Raw genomic sequence first — 15,493 nt, 5'->3', positions numbered from 1 at the left:
CACGGCCACAAGGAAGAAACTGTACAATGTATAATATTTATCTAGTGCACTTAACCAAAGACAAAAACATCTTTGGACAGCTTACATATAAGGCTGACTGGCAAAATATGTATTATTTCCCTGTTCCTTGACAGATACAGTAAATATCACCAGAGAACACATTAACTACATATTCCAAGTAAATAAGAACACATGAAGCCAATCTACTTTTTTTTTTTTACCAAACTAACTGTTTCGAAACAAATAAACAAACACCACACATATCTCAAAACCATTTATTTGTGTCATCACAAAAAAACTCATTATATTGAATTCTACCACCCAGATGACCATTCTGAAAATGAAGAGGAGAAAAAAGAAAAAGTGGTAAAAATTTGTAGTAGAAATCTGTGAAAAGATAAAAGTTATAACCTCTTATTCAGGTCAATTTTTCATTGCAAGAAAAAGCTGTCAGATTAAAAAAAAATCTATTCAGAGAATAGCTATTGATATTTATTTTACAATAAAAGCATTCAGATATTGTAGTAAGAAATCAAATTTTATCAAGCCTTTATAGATAAAATTCGTTTGTTTCTAATCACCCTGATATTTAACCACATAGAGAGCCTCAAAATTCTGCACTCTAAACACAAGTGTGACTGTGGTTCTTGTGTAGTTAAAATCACCTAAGTGCTGAAGTACTTTCATGTCCAGAGACATCATATCTTTTATTGCAGGGAGAGTAACCTCTCCTCCTTAAATTTAAGAAAAAATCAATTTTTACCTGAGAGAAACCAGACTCCTAAAGACTTGGATGGGATAGGATTTTCTCCTCCACCTGTGGAATAGTCAGGCAGAATATCATTACAAAACATATTTTCAACAGATTCATTATGTATATAAATACATATAACCCGATTCCTACTTACGATATATATATCATGTCGATTGCTTAGATTTAGGTAAAGACAATATAAGTTCTGCTAGAAAAAGAAAGAACAAAGACATCTTCTTCACAAAAATTGTAATGGAATCATTATGCAGCACAGGCTTTGAAGGGAGTAACAGCTGGTTTCCAAAACAAAAGAAATTATTTTTTGATATTTTTTCTCACACAGAAGCCTATAAGTAAGAAGACAATATACTCTTTTTTTTTCCTAGCATTTGCACTGCTCCTAAACAAAAGTAATTTAAAATTACAGTCAGTCTAACAAACCTGTAACACACTAGACAGTATGTGGGATATTTCAGAAAACTAGATTTTTTTTTCAGTGTTCTACTGAAAACTCTACTATTGACAAATCGTCCTCCAGACACTGTTAAAAACATAACCTATCTTGGTATATTTATTCAAAATCTCATATTATGTCTTTCAAATCATGGTTGAAACTAAGCATAAAATGGCCCATGCGTCTGTAGATATGTAGAAAGTGGAGTGATTTTTTATATTTGCTGACAAACACAAATAAAAAAGTAACATCCAAGCCATGATTGCAAGCTGAGTCAACATGCAGACCTGAGGTGGCAACCATTAGCAAAGTTATGACTGCTGAAGAAAGAGTCATCTGCAAACTTCAGTGTTGTAGGAAAATAGGAAATTAGGATTTTAGGTCTATATCAGTGTTATAAGCTGTGCTGCTAAGGCTGAAATTCTCAGCTTGTCCCCTGTATAGTCCGTACCCAGAACCATGAGCATGGTTACCTTATGCTTGCTTTGTACCCTTAGTTAAGACATTGATAAATGCTATTCTTAGGGTTGCTGATTTCTGTGCTAGACTGGTGAACTATGGATAACAAATGAGACAGGTGGAACTTCAAAAGAAGCTAGCCCTGCGACCCGATGACCTGTCGTTCTGTACTTGCCAAGAAAGAAGAAGTGGAACCCGCAGACCACTGGAACGGAAGGAACCTGAGAATATCGACAGTGATAGATATCGACAGTGATAGACAGTGATAGATTTTGCTTAGTTGCATAATACCTGTTAGAACCCTATATAATGACTAGTTATACTGCTGTATGATTGTCACTCTCTGAGGAGGTGACCCAACACTGCTGTTCCTGTGAATCTTCTACAATAAATACTGCTCAGAGTAACCCACAAGAGTTCGAGTCTTTACCCAGCGCCTACCTACACCTTTTTTCATTCAGGGTGTTCAGGGTTTCAGAAAACAAAAAGCAGTTACATCCCTTAAGAACTGGATTATGAGCAAGACAGAGGCTTTAGAATTAGAATACCTTTTGGTTTTTTGTTTCCCTGAATGTTTTTAGAATATATATAGTGCAAATAATTTAGTACATTTTTAACTTTTCTCCCTTTTCCAAAACTGCTAAATTGCCTTTTACTAGTTCAGACTAAGGATCCACTTCATACATTTACAGTCAAGGCTTTTGTCTTTGGCAGTTGCTTTAGGCAGAAAAAGGTGAAGTAGACAAGCATAAGTGATGCACCTCTTCAATAATTTTTCATTGAGGAGACGTCCTGAGCCTGCTAGAAGTTGCCTCTGCAGTGAACTTGAACTTATTAAATAATAGGAGCTTTTTCAGTCTCCTTTTGAATGTCCCTGCAGTTGTTTAACTCACAATACCCTCAGGCTAGGAGTCTCACTGACTCTCATTGTCTTCATTTGAAGGAAAGAGGTAATGAACAGTCAATTCCTATCTAGCGTTTTCCTTGTATGGAAACTGTCCTATACTTCAGACCATCTTTCTTGCCTGTTGGTTACAGATGTCACTAAAGTCCGCCTTTCTTTATCCAGAAAAGCGGAGTTTAGTGACAACTGTATTCTTAAGAAATATGATCCTGTTCAAAGGCAACGTTTACAATACAACGCAAGTACCATTCTGTTCAGGTACATGGAATGCTTTTCTGACCAGCAGTAGAGTTAACCTCTTAAACATGATTCACAGTTGAGAATAAGAAGTCTGTTGAGGAAAATGAGGAAACAAAGGTGTGCAAGACTAATGAGATTTTATACAGAAACATAAGCTCTCTGTAAAATGGAGGGATTTATTTTTTCTTCTGGTTGGAAAGCCAGGCACTAAAGTTTGAATTGGAGCTAAACAAAAAAGCATTCTCAAGCCCAAAGGAGGTACAGAGGTATAGATGGTCACAATTATGACTTGCTTTTTGTAGCACATTTTCACTCACAAATGAGATTTCTTTTTACCTTTAGATTCCCAGCAACCCTGCCTTCCATTCAAACTGCAGCAAATACAGGAAACTTCATTTTATGGTGAGTTTGTGAGGTAGCCACTTGCAAATGTTTGTGTGGAACACTGTAAGGGTAATGGTTGGGGAACCGGAGACTGACTATTAGGTAATGATAAATGACTGCTGAAATCCAAGGTACTTGAAGCCAGTGATGAAATTGCTGGGGTGTGTAGTCAGAACAAAACATAGACCTCATGCCTTCACCAGTCAGTTGATTGATTAGTAAGATAAGACCCGGCTTTCCCACATCTCTTCTGTACACGCACATATTCAGAGCAAGTTTACATTCCAGGGAGAGAGACAAGTACCTCTAAAAACAACACACTCCACCAAACCAACAAAACAGAGCAAAATAGAAAGCTTGAAGTGTGCAAAACAAGACCATACTACAAAAGGAATAGATGCAGAAGCTGATGTTTTGGAAATAATAAAAATTAATGAAGCAGTATCAAATTTACTGGTTCCTTTTGCTCTTTGTGCCAATGAGTGGCAATTAACTCAGTCATCAGACTTGACATTTAGTTGTTGGTGACAAGTAGATGCTACATTGGGCAAAACTCAAAGGACCATCATCATTTACATTACTGTACATCGTTGTGAACTTTTTTTTCTCATGTTCATGACTTCAGATAACTCCATGCAATGCCACCTTCAGGTGAAAACAACCTAACCCTCAACTGCATTCACAGAAAAGTGTGAGGGGACTGCCTTCCTTAAAACAAGATCTATGAGCTAAAGAAACCTGGGACACCACAGTTTTTTTCTCGTGTTTAAATGCCCAGATGTCTAAGATCTTTCAATAACTGCTTTCTATCTGAAAGTGAGTGCTCAATTGAATTTTTTAATATTAAAACTGCTATAACAAAATTTCATTAAATTTACTGTATAATTAAGTGAGTTAAGCAATCTGGAGATCTTGTTAAGTATCTTTGTTGCTTGAAAGCTTGATGCATAAACAAGATGTGCGTTTTCTCTTATCGTAAGACTTCACTGAGACAATGGCTTTATAAGATAACTTTGTTTCTCTCAATATTATAGTAAGAAAATATAGAACTGTAATATCAGGATATGATATGCCTATTTGTACAGCAGTATCCTATGCCGTGTTTTACCCGGTGGCATCACTGTGCTAAACATAGAGCTATCTGCTTTTTTTTGTATATATTTATTAAAATACATGATAAATTGTATATATCATAGTCATTGGTAATTTTCAAGTTCAAAAATCCAATTCCTTTATGAATCCCGATATTTCAAGTGAAATGAAAAACTCTATTCTGGTAGGTTTTAGAACACATGCTTAGAACTACTATTTCTTGCATACTGTCATCTGTTACAGCCTAGCATGTTTTATTATTGCTCAGAATCTTGTTGGAACACTGTATATTTCCCCTTTGCTTATAGTAGGGATTTATGCAAAGAGGGAATCTCCAAAATAATGTAAAACAGTTAAAATAATCAGACCATCTTTAAAAAACCAAAACTACCTCTTTGCAAAATGAGCTTGATGCATCTTTATGACAGAAATTAAAAATTTCATCTTAGAAATTATTGCAAGAAACAGAATAATTATAGTTTGCAGTGAACAGTGATAATTATATACACTAAATAACATAACATTACTATAACCAGAAATTATAAACCACACTCTATTTAAATATAATTCTATCTTAATGATAGAGAAATGTGATACGCAAAAATTACATCATAGGGTGCCTGCAGCATTTAAACATTTAGATGTTCTTTGGAATAAACAGAAAGAGATGAGTGCTAATACTGACTCATAGTAATTTCTGGTATGGGTGACTATAAAGATTCAGAAAGTTTTCAGGACAGGGAAAGGGAAGATTGTGATCTGTGGGGTTCAATAGGCTCCATGCGAAACTGAACACAAGGTTAAATTTCTAATAGTGCCTGATTTTACACTTACATTACCCAGTGGAAAAGCAACTATGTCAACACATTTTTAATGTTATTGACTTCTCTAGAAATGACTGTTTATTCGAACAGTTATTGGAGATTTGCCAGGACACAGACCTTATATTTGCAGGATCACCTATGCCACAACCCATCTACTAATCTTGTAGCTATTTCTGTATTGCATTCACAGAAATATGAATACATATTTTACCATTTTGGATCAGTCAGGTGAACTGAGTATTACAAAGAAGCATTAACACTTGCAGTACTACTTGTATCTTACACTGTTTCACAATATTCGTGGAACACAGAGAAAGTTATTACTTTTCAAAATAACAGCTAATATAACTGAAAATGCTTTATAATTTGTAAAGGCAAGAGTACTGGCTTTAATAACTCCGTTGATGTCAACCATGTAAATCAGGATTCACAGGAGTGGCTTAAAAATATAAGCAATTTTCCAGGAATAACAGAATCTGTTTAGCAATTTTGACCTCAACAGAAAGAGTCAAGACAATTGCAGTTTCTAGACTATCTTCCTTGTTTAAAAAAAAAATAAACAGACCAAAGTATAACATGGTTTACTTTTTAATCTTTCAAGGGCCAGTATCCTAAAAGACGTTTAACTATGGACCTGTCTTACAGATACAAAAATTTTAAAAATGCATAAAACAAAGAGAATCAGAAAAATGGGTCAGTGTCAGCAATATATTAATTTTTCAACACAAGAATGCAATTCTCCAGCATACTCTTTTCAGGACCCTTTGAAGTAAACAGCAGTAAAATTAGAATGCATTTGAGCTCAGAATTAACATATCACATTTTTTCTTGTTACTGCTTTTGAGTACAAAGAAAATTAATGAGTTCTTTAAAGCTACACCATTTTATGTTTAGCTTTGAACATGTGGTTACACTGAGTGGCAAGGTTTGTGCTAAACTAGAATAAACAAGAAAGAGTGACTATGTCTCAGCAGTTCAAAGGAATACCATGGGGAGCCTGCATCAAACCACTAAGTCCTTATCCTTCATTTTCATCATATTTAAGCAGATATTTGGGGTCTGTAATTGCAAGGGGGTGGGGGGGACTAGCTTTTTAAATTGTTATTATTTTTTTCTTTTTGAAACCCTAACTGCATGAAGATTATGCAAATGTATAAAACCATGTTTAACACTAACCATGAACCAATTATAGGCAGCCTGACCTTCAAAAAGTCATCCAAACTTCAAAAGCTCAAGCTATCTTGAGATTCGTATACTAAAGTCCGCTGCTTTTAGCACTGTTATCCTTCTAAATCATTTTTGGAAGAAAGTTACTTCTATCAAATTCTTTACAACTGCACAATGGTAGCCCTGTTTTCAAACAGGATTTGAGTAATACAGTGTTGTCTACTTAGGTTGCTTTTACATTGCAGACCACAAAACATCTATTAGACCTCAAGTGCAGCTGAATAACTCAACTCGTTACTAATCTGTTACTCTGATTTCCTGACCTGTTCTTAGATTAGTTCATATAAAATTAGTTCAGAATTCCTAATTTATTCCAATGCAGCAAATAAAAGAATCAAAACCAAATTAAATGTTAAAAAAGCCCTTCTAAGAAAGCCTGTAATATGTGTCCATGAAGCACAAAAATAACTAGGTATCGTAACATACCTAAAACTAAATAAAATAAAAACATCTTACCTCAAGCTCTGTAACTTCAGTCACAAAAATGGTAATAAAAGCATTCTATTATAAAACTCACCACCATTAATGAATTATTATGCAGATCTATATCTTTCATTAATTATCGGCCATAACTATATATGTTTAACATTAAATCATGGTGAGATAAAAAAATTATTTTTGATACATTTTTGTTTCCTCAGAGAAATGTAAATTCATTATATTCTGCATTTTCCTTGTCTCAATAAGACATCTTTTCTCTTTTATGTGATCACTACGTCAGTGTCCTCATTTTATTAAAAACAAGTTTGTCTTTTAGTGGATTTTCCTGTCAGCTAAAGTCTTCTTACTAACTGCATTTTTCTGAAAGCTAGATACATGTTTTGGTAGACATAGCGATGGAAGTCAAGTTCATTGATAATGATGCATCCCACATGAGATGCGAGCAGGAGGCGACTGAAACTGACCAACTGAGTATTCCATTCCATTCACATGATACTTTATATAAAAGTGGGAGATCACAAGGATCTCCTCCCTTTTTCCCTATGGCCAACATTAGGAGAGTACCTTGCAAGTCATCCCTGCGAACTGAAACCTAGTGATAGACTGAATCCAGTTCCGGTTGGCTGTAGAGTCTGTTCGAGGACTTCCGGGTGCCAGCCCTACCTCTGCCAGAGGAGTGGCCGAGACTTTCAAGTTTGGTTTTGTATATTTTGTATTATTTTCTCTATTCTTATTAGTAGCATTAGTAAAACATTTTTAATTTTCTCCAACTCTCTTCTCTCTGTCTTTCTTTTCCTCCCGATCTCCTGTCCTTAGTGGGAAAGGGGGAGAGGGAGGGGCTAAAAGGGAAAAAGGGGAGGAGAGGGGGTTAAAAATACATCTGCCATGGTTTATTGCCACCCTGCAATCAAACCTAGACAGTCAGAAATAACTACTCTAAAATCCACGTAGATACGCTTCTCAGAAGTGATATGAGATTGAAACAGGACTAATAATTTTCTCTCCAATTCTTTTTTATCCTATGTGCATATGCACGCAAGGTAAACAAAGCTTTGGAATGGGATAATGGCAATGATCTGCTTTTTCATGAGTAGTCACAGTGAATAAAAGGAGTATGGGTAGATTTTATATCTAAGCCAGATCACTATCAAGATAATTTTCCATATGTGTATACAAACATACAAAGCCAAAATATGCCTATGCTTCACTAAAGAGTAAGTTAAAAGCAGTTATTAGTCTCTTGCATAAGCTCAGTTTGAACAGTTTAATGAATACTTAAATATTATTTTTCAACTCCAAGACTTTATTTTACAAAATATAGAAAATATTTCATAATATCCTTGTATCTAAATTGTTCTCCTAAGTCTGTAAGTATAATTGAATCACAAAATCAATTTGTGTTTTTGCTTCTCACCTCAGGCAACTGTTCCTGATGCAGTTTAATACCAGGTTTTACATGGGCTGTGGTTTTGATGGTCAAATTGCCAACTTGGAACTAGAGAATGGACTAAGAGGTTTCAGAGCCATCAGCTATCACTTGTATTGATTTGAACTCATTGTGAACATAAATCTGACTCAAAAGCTCATCTGTGGATGAAGAACGCCATACATCAGTGCCAATCTCATAGCCATCCTCTTACTCTTTTTCTTCATGGATGTAATTTCTCAGGGCATATCTCTATAGACTTTAACTTGGAATAAAGCCATATCATTTACAACAGCACTTCATCATGGCCTAATATTGGTTACATCCTTTAGATACGTATAACAGCAAATAAATTATGTAATACTGTAATATTTTTGCACTGTATGCAAATCTTTCTATAGAGGATATCTTGAGCCTGATTTTCTGTTTAATTACATTGTTAACAACTTCACTGGAATCAATTAGATGTCTTCTTCAAATACTGCTGAAAATTAAATTATCATCTGGCTATGATTTTTTCACACTGAAAGATGGTATATAGAATAATATATTAATAATACATACACATAAATATTACATCTAATTTAGAGAGATAGTGTATAAATAAAAATATTTAAAATTATATTTATAAAACTGCCCTGAATCTTATTCAGCAGGAGAAAACAAAACAATATCAATTTTTGCTTTCTTTATTTTTTTCTTCCATGTCTGAAAATAAAAACTTCTTACCCTCAAATTTAAATACCTTTGAAGCTGGCTAATCCACTGTTATCTCCCACAGGGCTGTACATACTTAATTCTATAAAATAATTAAATATATGATGATCCATATGCTGTTAATGAAATTGGAAGTAAATGGCTTTGTACAGAAAAAGCAAACAGAACTCATTCTTAAATCATACCTACTTTAAGCAAATGCCAAATAAATGTCCCCTGAACGGAAACCTACTGTGTATTCCAAGTTGAAGTGCAGCTCTGCATCCTCAGAAAGGAAAAGCCTGAGCACGTATGATAGTTTTTTCAGTCTCTTCAATTGTACAAGTTAATGTTGAGCTCCACTGAGCAGACCTGTGCCCATGTTCGAGGGTGAGCTTTCTCAATGATATTCCTGGATTTGGGTGAAGCTTTGGCAGCCTGAGACTCCTGTCTATATACAAAGTATAAAACAGGATCCTTCTAGTCGAATACACATGTGCATTGAATTACAGACAATAAAGCATAAATCAGTATCAAATCAGGCTGTGAATTCTAGTTGCTATTTGAACTAGTTACACCTTTACCTTGCTTCTGTAACTCCTTTTGTTGTGGATGATTCATCTTCTATTTAGCTCTGTTCGAAGTCCCTCATCCCTGAGGCTATTCAGTGGCTCAAAATCACACACATATCGTATATTAAACTCCATGATATAAAATAAAATACTGCAATGTTTGTCAGATTCATCCTTTCTTATAGAGCAAATAAATAGCTGTCACAGGAGCTGAGGATCTGACAATTATTTGTAGCTGCTTTTAAGTTTGTCTTGTTCTTATGCCAGATAATAAATATCTACAGATATCTACAGCTCCTCCGTTTCAATAATAATGAATAGCAATTACAGGTTCAAAGAGTCAACTTTAAGTCAATGTCAGGTCATTATCAGCATGAACATCCAAAAATGATGGCTTAGGTAAGGTTCTGAAAACATACTAATGGCAATGAAATTAGAGTTCTGTCTGATTTTTTTTTATTTTTTTTTTTTTAAATGTTGCTATAGTGTCCTCAGTATTGATAGGCATACTGGTCTTCTAGGAAGAAAATCTTGACTAAGTCAAGAATTTCTTGTTCTTCCAAATGTTTCAACTGAAGAAAAGGAATTAAATACGTCACTGTCATAACATTCAATGAATTATGCAATGCCTTTGATAGACAGAATTTTCAATTGCATCTCTTAAAAAGATCTTACAAAATTTTAGTTATAAAATGATGGTTATAAATAATGGTTATTAAAATAAAAGTGTGAAATACAGATAAAATCTAAAAAATATGGGGAAGAAAGAGAAAACCTTTTCAGCTGCCCAGCCAAGATATGAAGTGTAGGAACACAGGCTCTAGAGGCCATGTTGGTCTTAGGGTAGAACTGGCCCAAGAGCTTCATTAATTCTTTCCATGCCTAAATCAAGCTTTAGTACAAACATGAATATGGATAGTCTATAGGAAATGTTTTTGCCTTTTTGAAAAATATTTTCCATTAATATGTGTTTTTAAGACTGCTGAGACTTCTATCAGCAAGCCTGTTTTCACAGATCAATAACTTGGCCATGAAAATCTCAGTTCATAGCTGTAATTTAGTACCAGGCAAAACTCTCTTTGTAGTCTATGTGTTGTGCCAAGTGGAAGTTAGATGAAAATGTTCCAAATTATTATTAAGTTAGGCTTATTTTATAATAAAAAGTTAAACAAGCTAACATACAACAGCAGGGTGCTAGTCTATATTGTTAAGTCATCATTCTCTTCAACAGTTGGGTGATATTTCATGTTAGTTTACAAGTTTAAGAGTTTTACTCCGCAGGATTCCTGCTTCCAGCTCTCAAAAAATCCACCTATCTTTTCTTTAGATCCTGATAAGATTTACTGGGACAAAAATTCCTTTAATTATAAACCTATTTAAGCAGTTGTGAAAGAAAAGCCTCTGTGCAAATCAGGAGAGAAACCAAACAGCAACTTCTAATGCGTAGTAAAGTGCGTACAGCCAAATACATGAGCAATTGAAAATTTAAGCTACAAATCCAAATTTTAGGATATAAAACCTTCAAATAAATGTCACACAACTGCTACATCAGTTCAGATTCTGGTTTTCACTCAAGCCAGGTCAAGTATCTGGAAACAACCACCAAGAGGAACTACTATGTGAACTCTCACTTGTACATTTTTCTCCCACTGTCATACTTGATAAATCTCATGTTTAATGGCCTTCATTTTTTTTTGTCATATTTTAGTGTATGGGTCAGTATTATTCCACCTCACTAAGACAAAATGACTGTTCAAAAAGCTCATGCGTTTCAGGTTTGTCTACACAGTGTAACACCTTGCCATTTTGAGCTGCTATGCTCTCTGAACCTGGTGGCACAACATTCTTCCACCTTCTCCAAAAAATTATCAGGTTAAGTTAATACTCTAATAAAGAAATAAATATAAATAAAAGAATAAAATAAATAAATAAATATAAAATAAAGAAATAAATACATATAAATAAATAAACTGCAGTATCACATACCAGTTCCTGAGTCAGCAAAGCCAGTGTGAAAATTCCCTTTAATATCACTGGGGACAAGATTAGGACTTTATCATATTTAGCTGAAAGAGGTGTAGCGGTATACTATCACCCCAGTTTCTAATGAGAGCAAAAATGAATTAAACAAATGTAGCAGAAGAGCAGAAGATCCTGTCTTACTCCACATACAGGAAGCACATTTTGACTATTTTGTCAGAATCCCCATCTGTGAATAGCATAAAAGACACTGGATATACTCAGAAAATTCTGTGCTTTGTTTTTAAAACAAACGCATCTCCGACTTATTGGATAAAACTCTTCGTCTCATATTTGATGTACTTCAGGCACTGACAAATTACTACTACCCAGTCATTCTAAAAAATTAAAAATATAGACTGAAGCATTTTGTCTTTTTTCCCTCAGAAACACCAATCTCAATAAACAAGGTTTTGTTTTTTTTTTTCTTGTTATTAATTCAATTGAGATAGATCCCACAGGAAAGATGTTATTAATTTTCAATAAATTTTCTTCCTTGCAACAAAAGTCTGGGTGCTATGCCAGGCACATACAAGCAGTGAATTTTTATTTAAGTACTGAGACAAAAGTTAGTTTTATGATCTTCTCTGCAGAACAGAATTCCTACAGTATGAATTTTATGTATCAAAGTCTGAAAGGAAAAGGTTATGGTGATTCCAAAGACAATCTGTGTGATTCTGCCAAATATTGTTGCATTATCTCAAATGGCAGTTACGATTCTATCATCATTCATACAGAACAGGCTAATAAAAGCATTAACATTAATTGATAGACAACTCTAGAGTTTTCTGTGTACCTTGTAATACACTAAATAATCCTTCTATACATCTCTTTTGTTTTGCATTCTAATCTTTCTTACATGTCACGAAAAATAAAAGAGACTACGCTACAGAATCTAGGAAAATAGGACAGAAAATAACCTTAAAAATCCAAGGAAGGATTAATGATACTTATAGCATTTCTGGCTAAGCGGTTTCTGAAACCTCTGGTGAACAATGTTCAGTTGCCTGCTTCAACCAATTATTTTGGTGCTTAAAGTCTTTACTACATGAATGATGGCTGCCATATCTAAATCTTTCTTGCTACAATTTTAATTTGGGGTTTGAGGTTTGGGTTTTTATTTTTAGTGGGGTTTTATGTTTGTTTCTTTGGGGTTTTTTGTTGTTTTTGTTTGTTCATTTTTCTGTGTCCTAACTTCAATGATCACAAATAACTTCCCATACTCTTAATCTCTGAAGCTACTATTTTGTCTTTGGAGACAACGTAAACTCCTTCAATATTTCTTTAGATGTCCTGTGATTCCATAGTCATTCTCTGGACCCAGTTGGCCCATGTCTTCCTTGGACTGCAGTTTTCAGGAAAAGCTAGTGATACCTTTAGGCAGAAATCTTTGGGTCTTTAGACAAAATCCCACCTAATGTAAATGGCTGTCTACTCCTAGCTGACAAAAATGTGACACAGGAGAAATGGCTAGTGAAGAAAGTGGAAATGGCCCAAGCTCTCTTACTGTAAAATTCTTGGTTACACTTTTAAATAATACGTATTCACCTGTCAGAGTCATAAAACATACATTTTTTAAGACAACCTTCATGCATTTTCTACTCCCACAAACGAATTTTTGGTAATTAAATACACAGATGTAGAGAGATCACCCACAGAGATCCATGGGAGTCCAAAGTGTCTCAACATATGTATGTACTTTTTGTTTATATACTCTTTCAAATTATCTGGGTATCTCCAACTGGGCCAAGGCAGTTTGGAACAGACAGGGGCTTAGACAGGATAAGCTCTATTATTTTAATGTATAGCATAGCTTAACCTATGCCAGGAACCAGGTGGGAATAAGTTTTGATAGGAATAGTTTTCCCAGTGTTTCCACTGCTGAAGTTTAGACCTGTCTGTAGGGAAATCATAATTCAACTTAAGACAACTTCTTTCTCAGTGTGATGCCCTTTTGACAGGGCCGTGTGACACACGCATCTAGGCAGATGTGTACAATATTTCTGAGACAGTAGATCAGCTTTATATGCTTTACATTGCAAATGATATTCAGGCTTTAAGAAAGAAACAAAAAATAACCGTAGTCCTGAAACCTGCCTGACCAGAAAGGAAAGCATGATGCATTACTGTAATGATAAGCAGGGAGAAAAAAAAAGGTCATACTTATCTATCGAACTTCAAATAAATAATCGCTAAATTGCTGTGTGAACATCACTATATAACATAAAGGCACACGTGATGACCAGCTGCATGGTGTTTACGATAGGACTAGATTTGTATTTCATCAGTTTTTCCCCTGGATTCGCATTCTCATTTCATCCTCAAAAAGACAGAATCTGTTGGAAAAAAAAAATGGTTATGATGATACATATAAACAGAATGAATATCAAGGATAGAAAATATTCCCTGTAGTCTAGAATGGCAAGGTGAAATGCCTTCAGTTTTCAGCTGAGCTACAGTGGCCATCAGTTTGAGTACAGCCTATTAACAGTCTGTTAAGAGCTAGTATGTACTAGAAGTCAAAGACATTCCCTGGGATCTGAAAACACATTAAATTAGTGGTTAGTGGATGTCATGAGATCAGAACTAAAGCACAAGCTGCATCTCTCTTCTAAATACATTAATTAAGGCTGTATGTTTTCCATTTTTTTCTGCCATATACAGTGTCACTGAGCAGTTCAGAAAGCTAAACGTTCACACAGTCCCCTTCATAACATCAGAGAGAAGCAGCACTGCTGTTTCAAAAAACTGCTTCTAGATTTCAAAGGTTTTAGTTTAGCAAATTTTCAGTTCTTGTGCTCTTCCTTATTATTTTGAGAGACCACTTAGCGTAAAAAATGAGTGGATCTATACTGTCTGTACCAGCTAAATATCTCACAATGGGTCTGAAATGAATTTGATTCTGCTATTTCAGGTTCCTTACCTGTGGAGGATCTGAGGTACAATGCTTGCATTTTCATACAGAAAGATACAAAAGATACAACAGTATTTATAAGAATAGTAGTGATTCTACCTGGAGGAAATAAAGCATCTTCCAAGTCTTTATCTGTCAAATATATATGGTTTGACTTTTTCTCTCTTTTTTTTTTTTTTTTTTTTTTAGTGGTACTTGGCTGATGTTCTAGAGCACAAAGATAATCAAAACAGCTTTATGTTTTATGTCTCTCCAGGATGCATGAGAAAGAAGTAGCATACTATAAAGCCAAGGTATATATCCCTTACAAGTTGCCATACTGTCTATTTTAATGTGGTAGTTTATCAGTGTTACGTTAATCTCATTATGTAAGTGCTGCTAAATTCCAATATTCTGAAATTTTGAGGGATTTCATATGCTCAGTGTGTATACTAAGAAATCCATAATAATTTTAGAGGATTTATGGACACTTGGAGCTCATATTTTTTATGTTGTAAGTATGTTTTGTTCTGAATTCTTTGTCTTGATTACTTAATTACGTGTGTGAAATCACACTTTGCAAAAAAAAATCTTCCTTGGTTTATTTATACTGATCTTATTTCCATTCTGCTTATATTGATTATTTAGCACTTTGTCCCTAAACAGCAGATTGATCATGATTTCTTTGGTTAACCTTGAAACTTTCATATAATGAAAAGTAAATAAATATTGCAGGGGTATTTTTTGGCTCTAAATTTGGCATTTACGTGAACAAAACAGTGAATTGGTTCACTTTCCAGCATTACCAGTTAACGGAACTGATGTTTTAAGTTTTGCTACAAGGCATATGCCTTTTGTGTGACTTAGTGTCTAATGATTCTGTGGAGCAGACGAGAGAGTGTTTGTGATATTGGATGATGTGTCAGTAGGCAGAGCATATGTCAATAGATGGAAAAGTAACAATTATGGAGATGAAAGGAGCTACCTGCCAAGTCATGATTTTGATTTTTTAATCCATGTTCTTACTTGGCTTTGGTCAGAATCAACCAGAATTCTCTGATTCATAAATGGCTTGTGCCCGTGTAAAGCACACAGACAACTTAATGTG

At 34.6% G+C, this 15,493-nt stretch overlaps 1 long non-coding RNA gene across 2 annotated transcripts in view; it reads right to left on the bottom strand.

Annotated features, from left to right (window-relative positions):
• Nucleotides 1-261: 261 nt before the first annotated feature.
• The window catches only part of LOC135577252 (uncharacterized), a 123,095-nt gene continuing 107,863 nt past the window's right edge, over nucleotides 262-15,493 (bottom strand). Inside the window, exons 5-6 of one of the 2 annotated variants that reach the window (XR_010468834.1) lie at nucleotides 764-817; nucleotides 262-334 (exon numbers count right to left, since the gene is read on the bottom strand). This is a non-coding gene — a long non-coding RNA (uncharacterized LOC135577252). Of the gene's footprint in view, nucleotides 335-763; nucleotides 818-839; nucleotides 13,829-15,493 lie in introns of those variants that run through there. The other variant, XR_010468835.1, reaches the window with a different exon arrangement.

This window comes from Columba livia, chromosome Z (genome assembly GCF_036013475.1).
Source record: "Columba livia isolate bColLiv1 breed racing homer chromosome Z, bColLiv1.pat.W.v2, whole genome shotgun sequence".
NCBI classification, from domain to species: domain Eukaryota; kingdom Metazoa; phylum Chordata; class Aves; order Columbiformes; family Columbidae; genus Columba; species Columba livia.
Note: the sequence above shows the minus strand (reverse complement) of the source record. Positions and strands in the feature narration are given on the sequence as shown.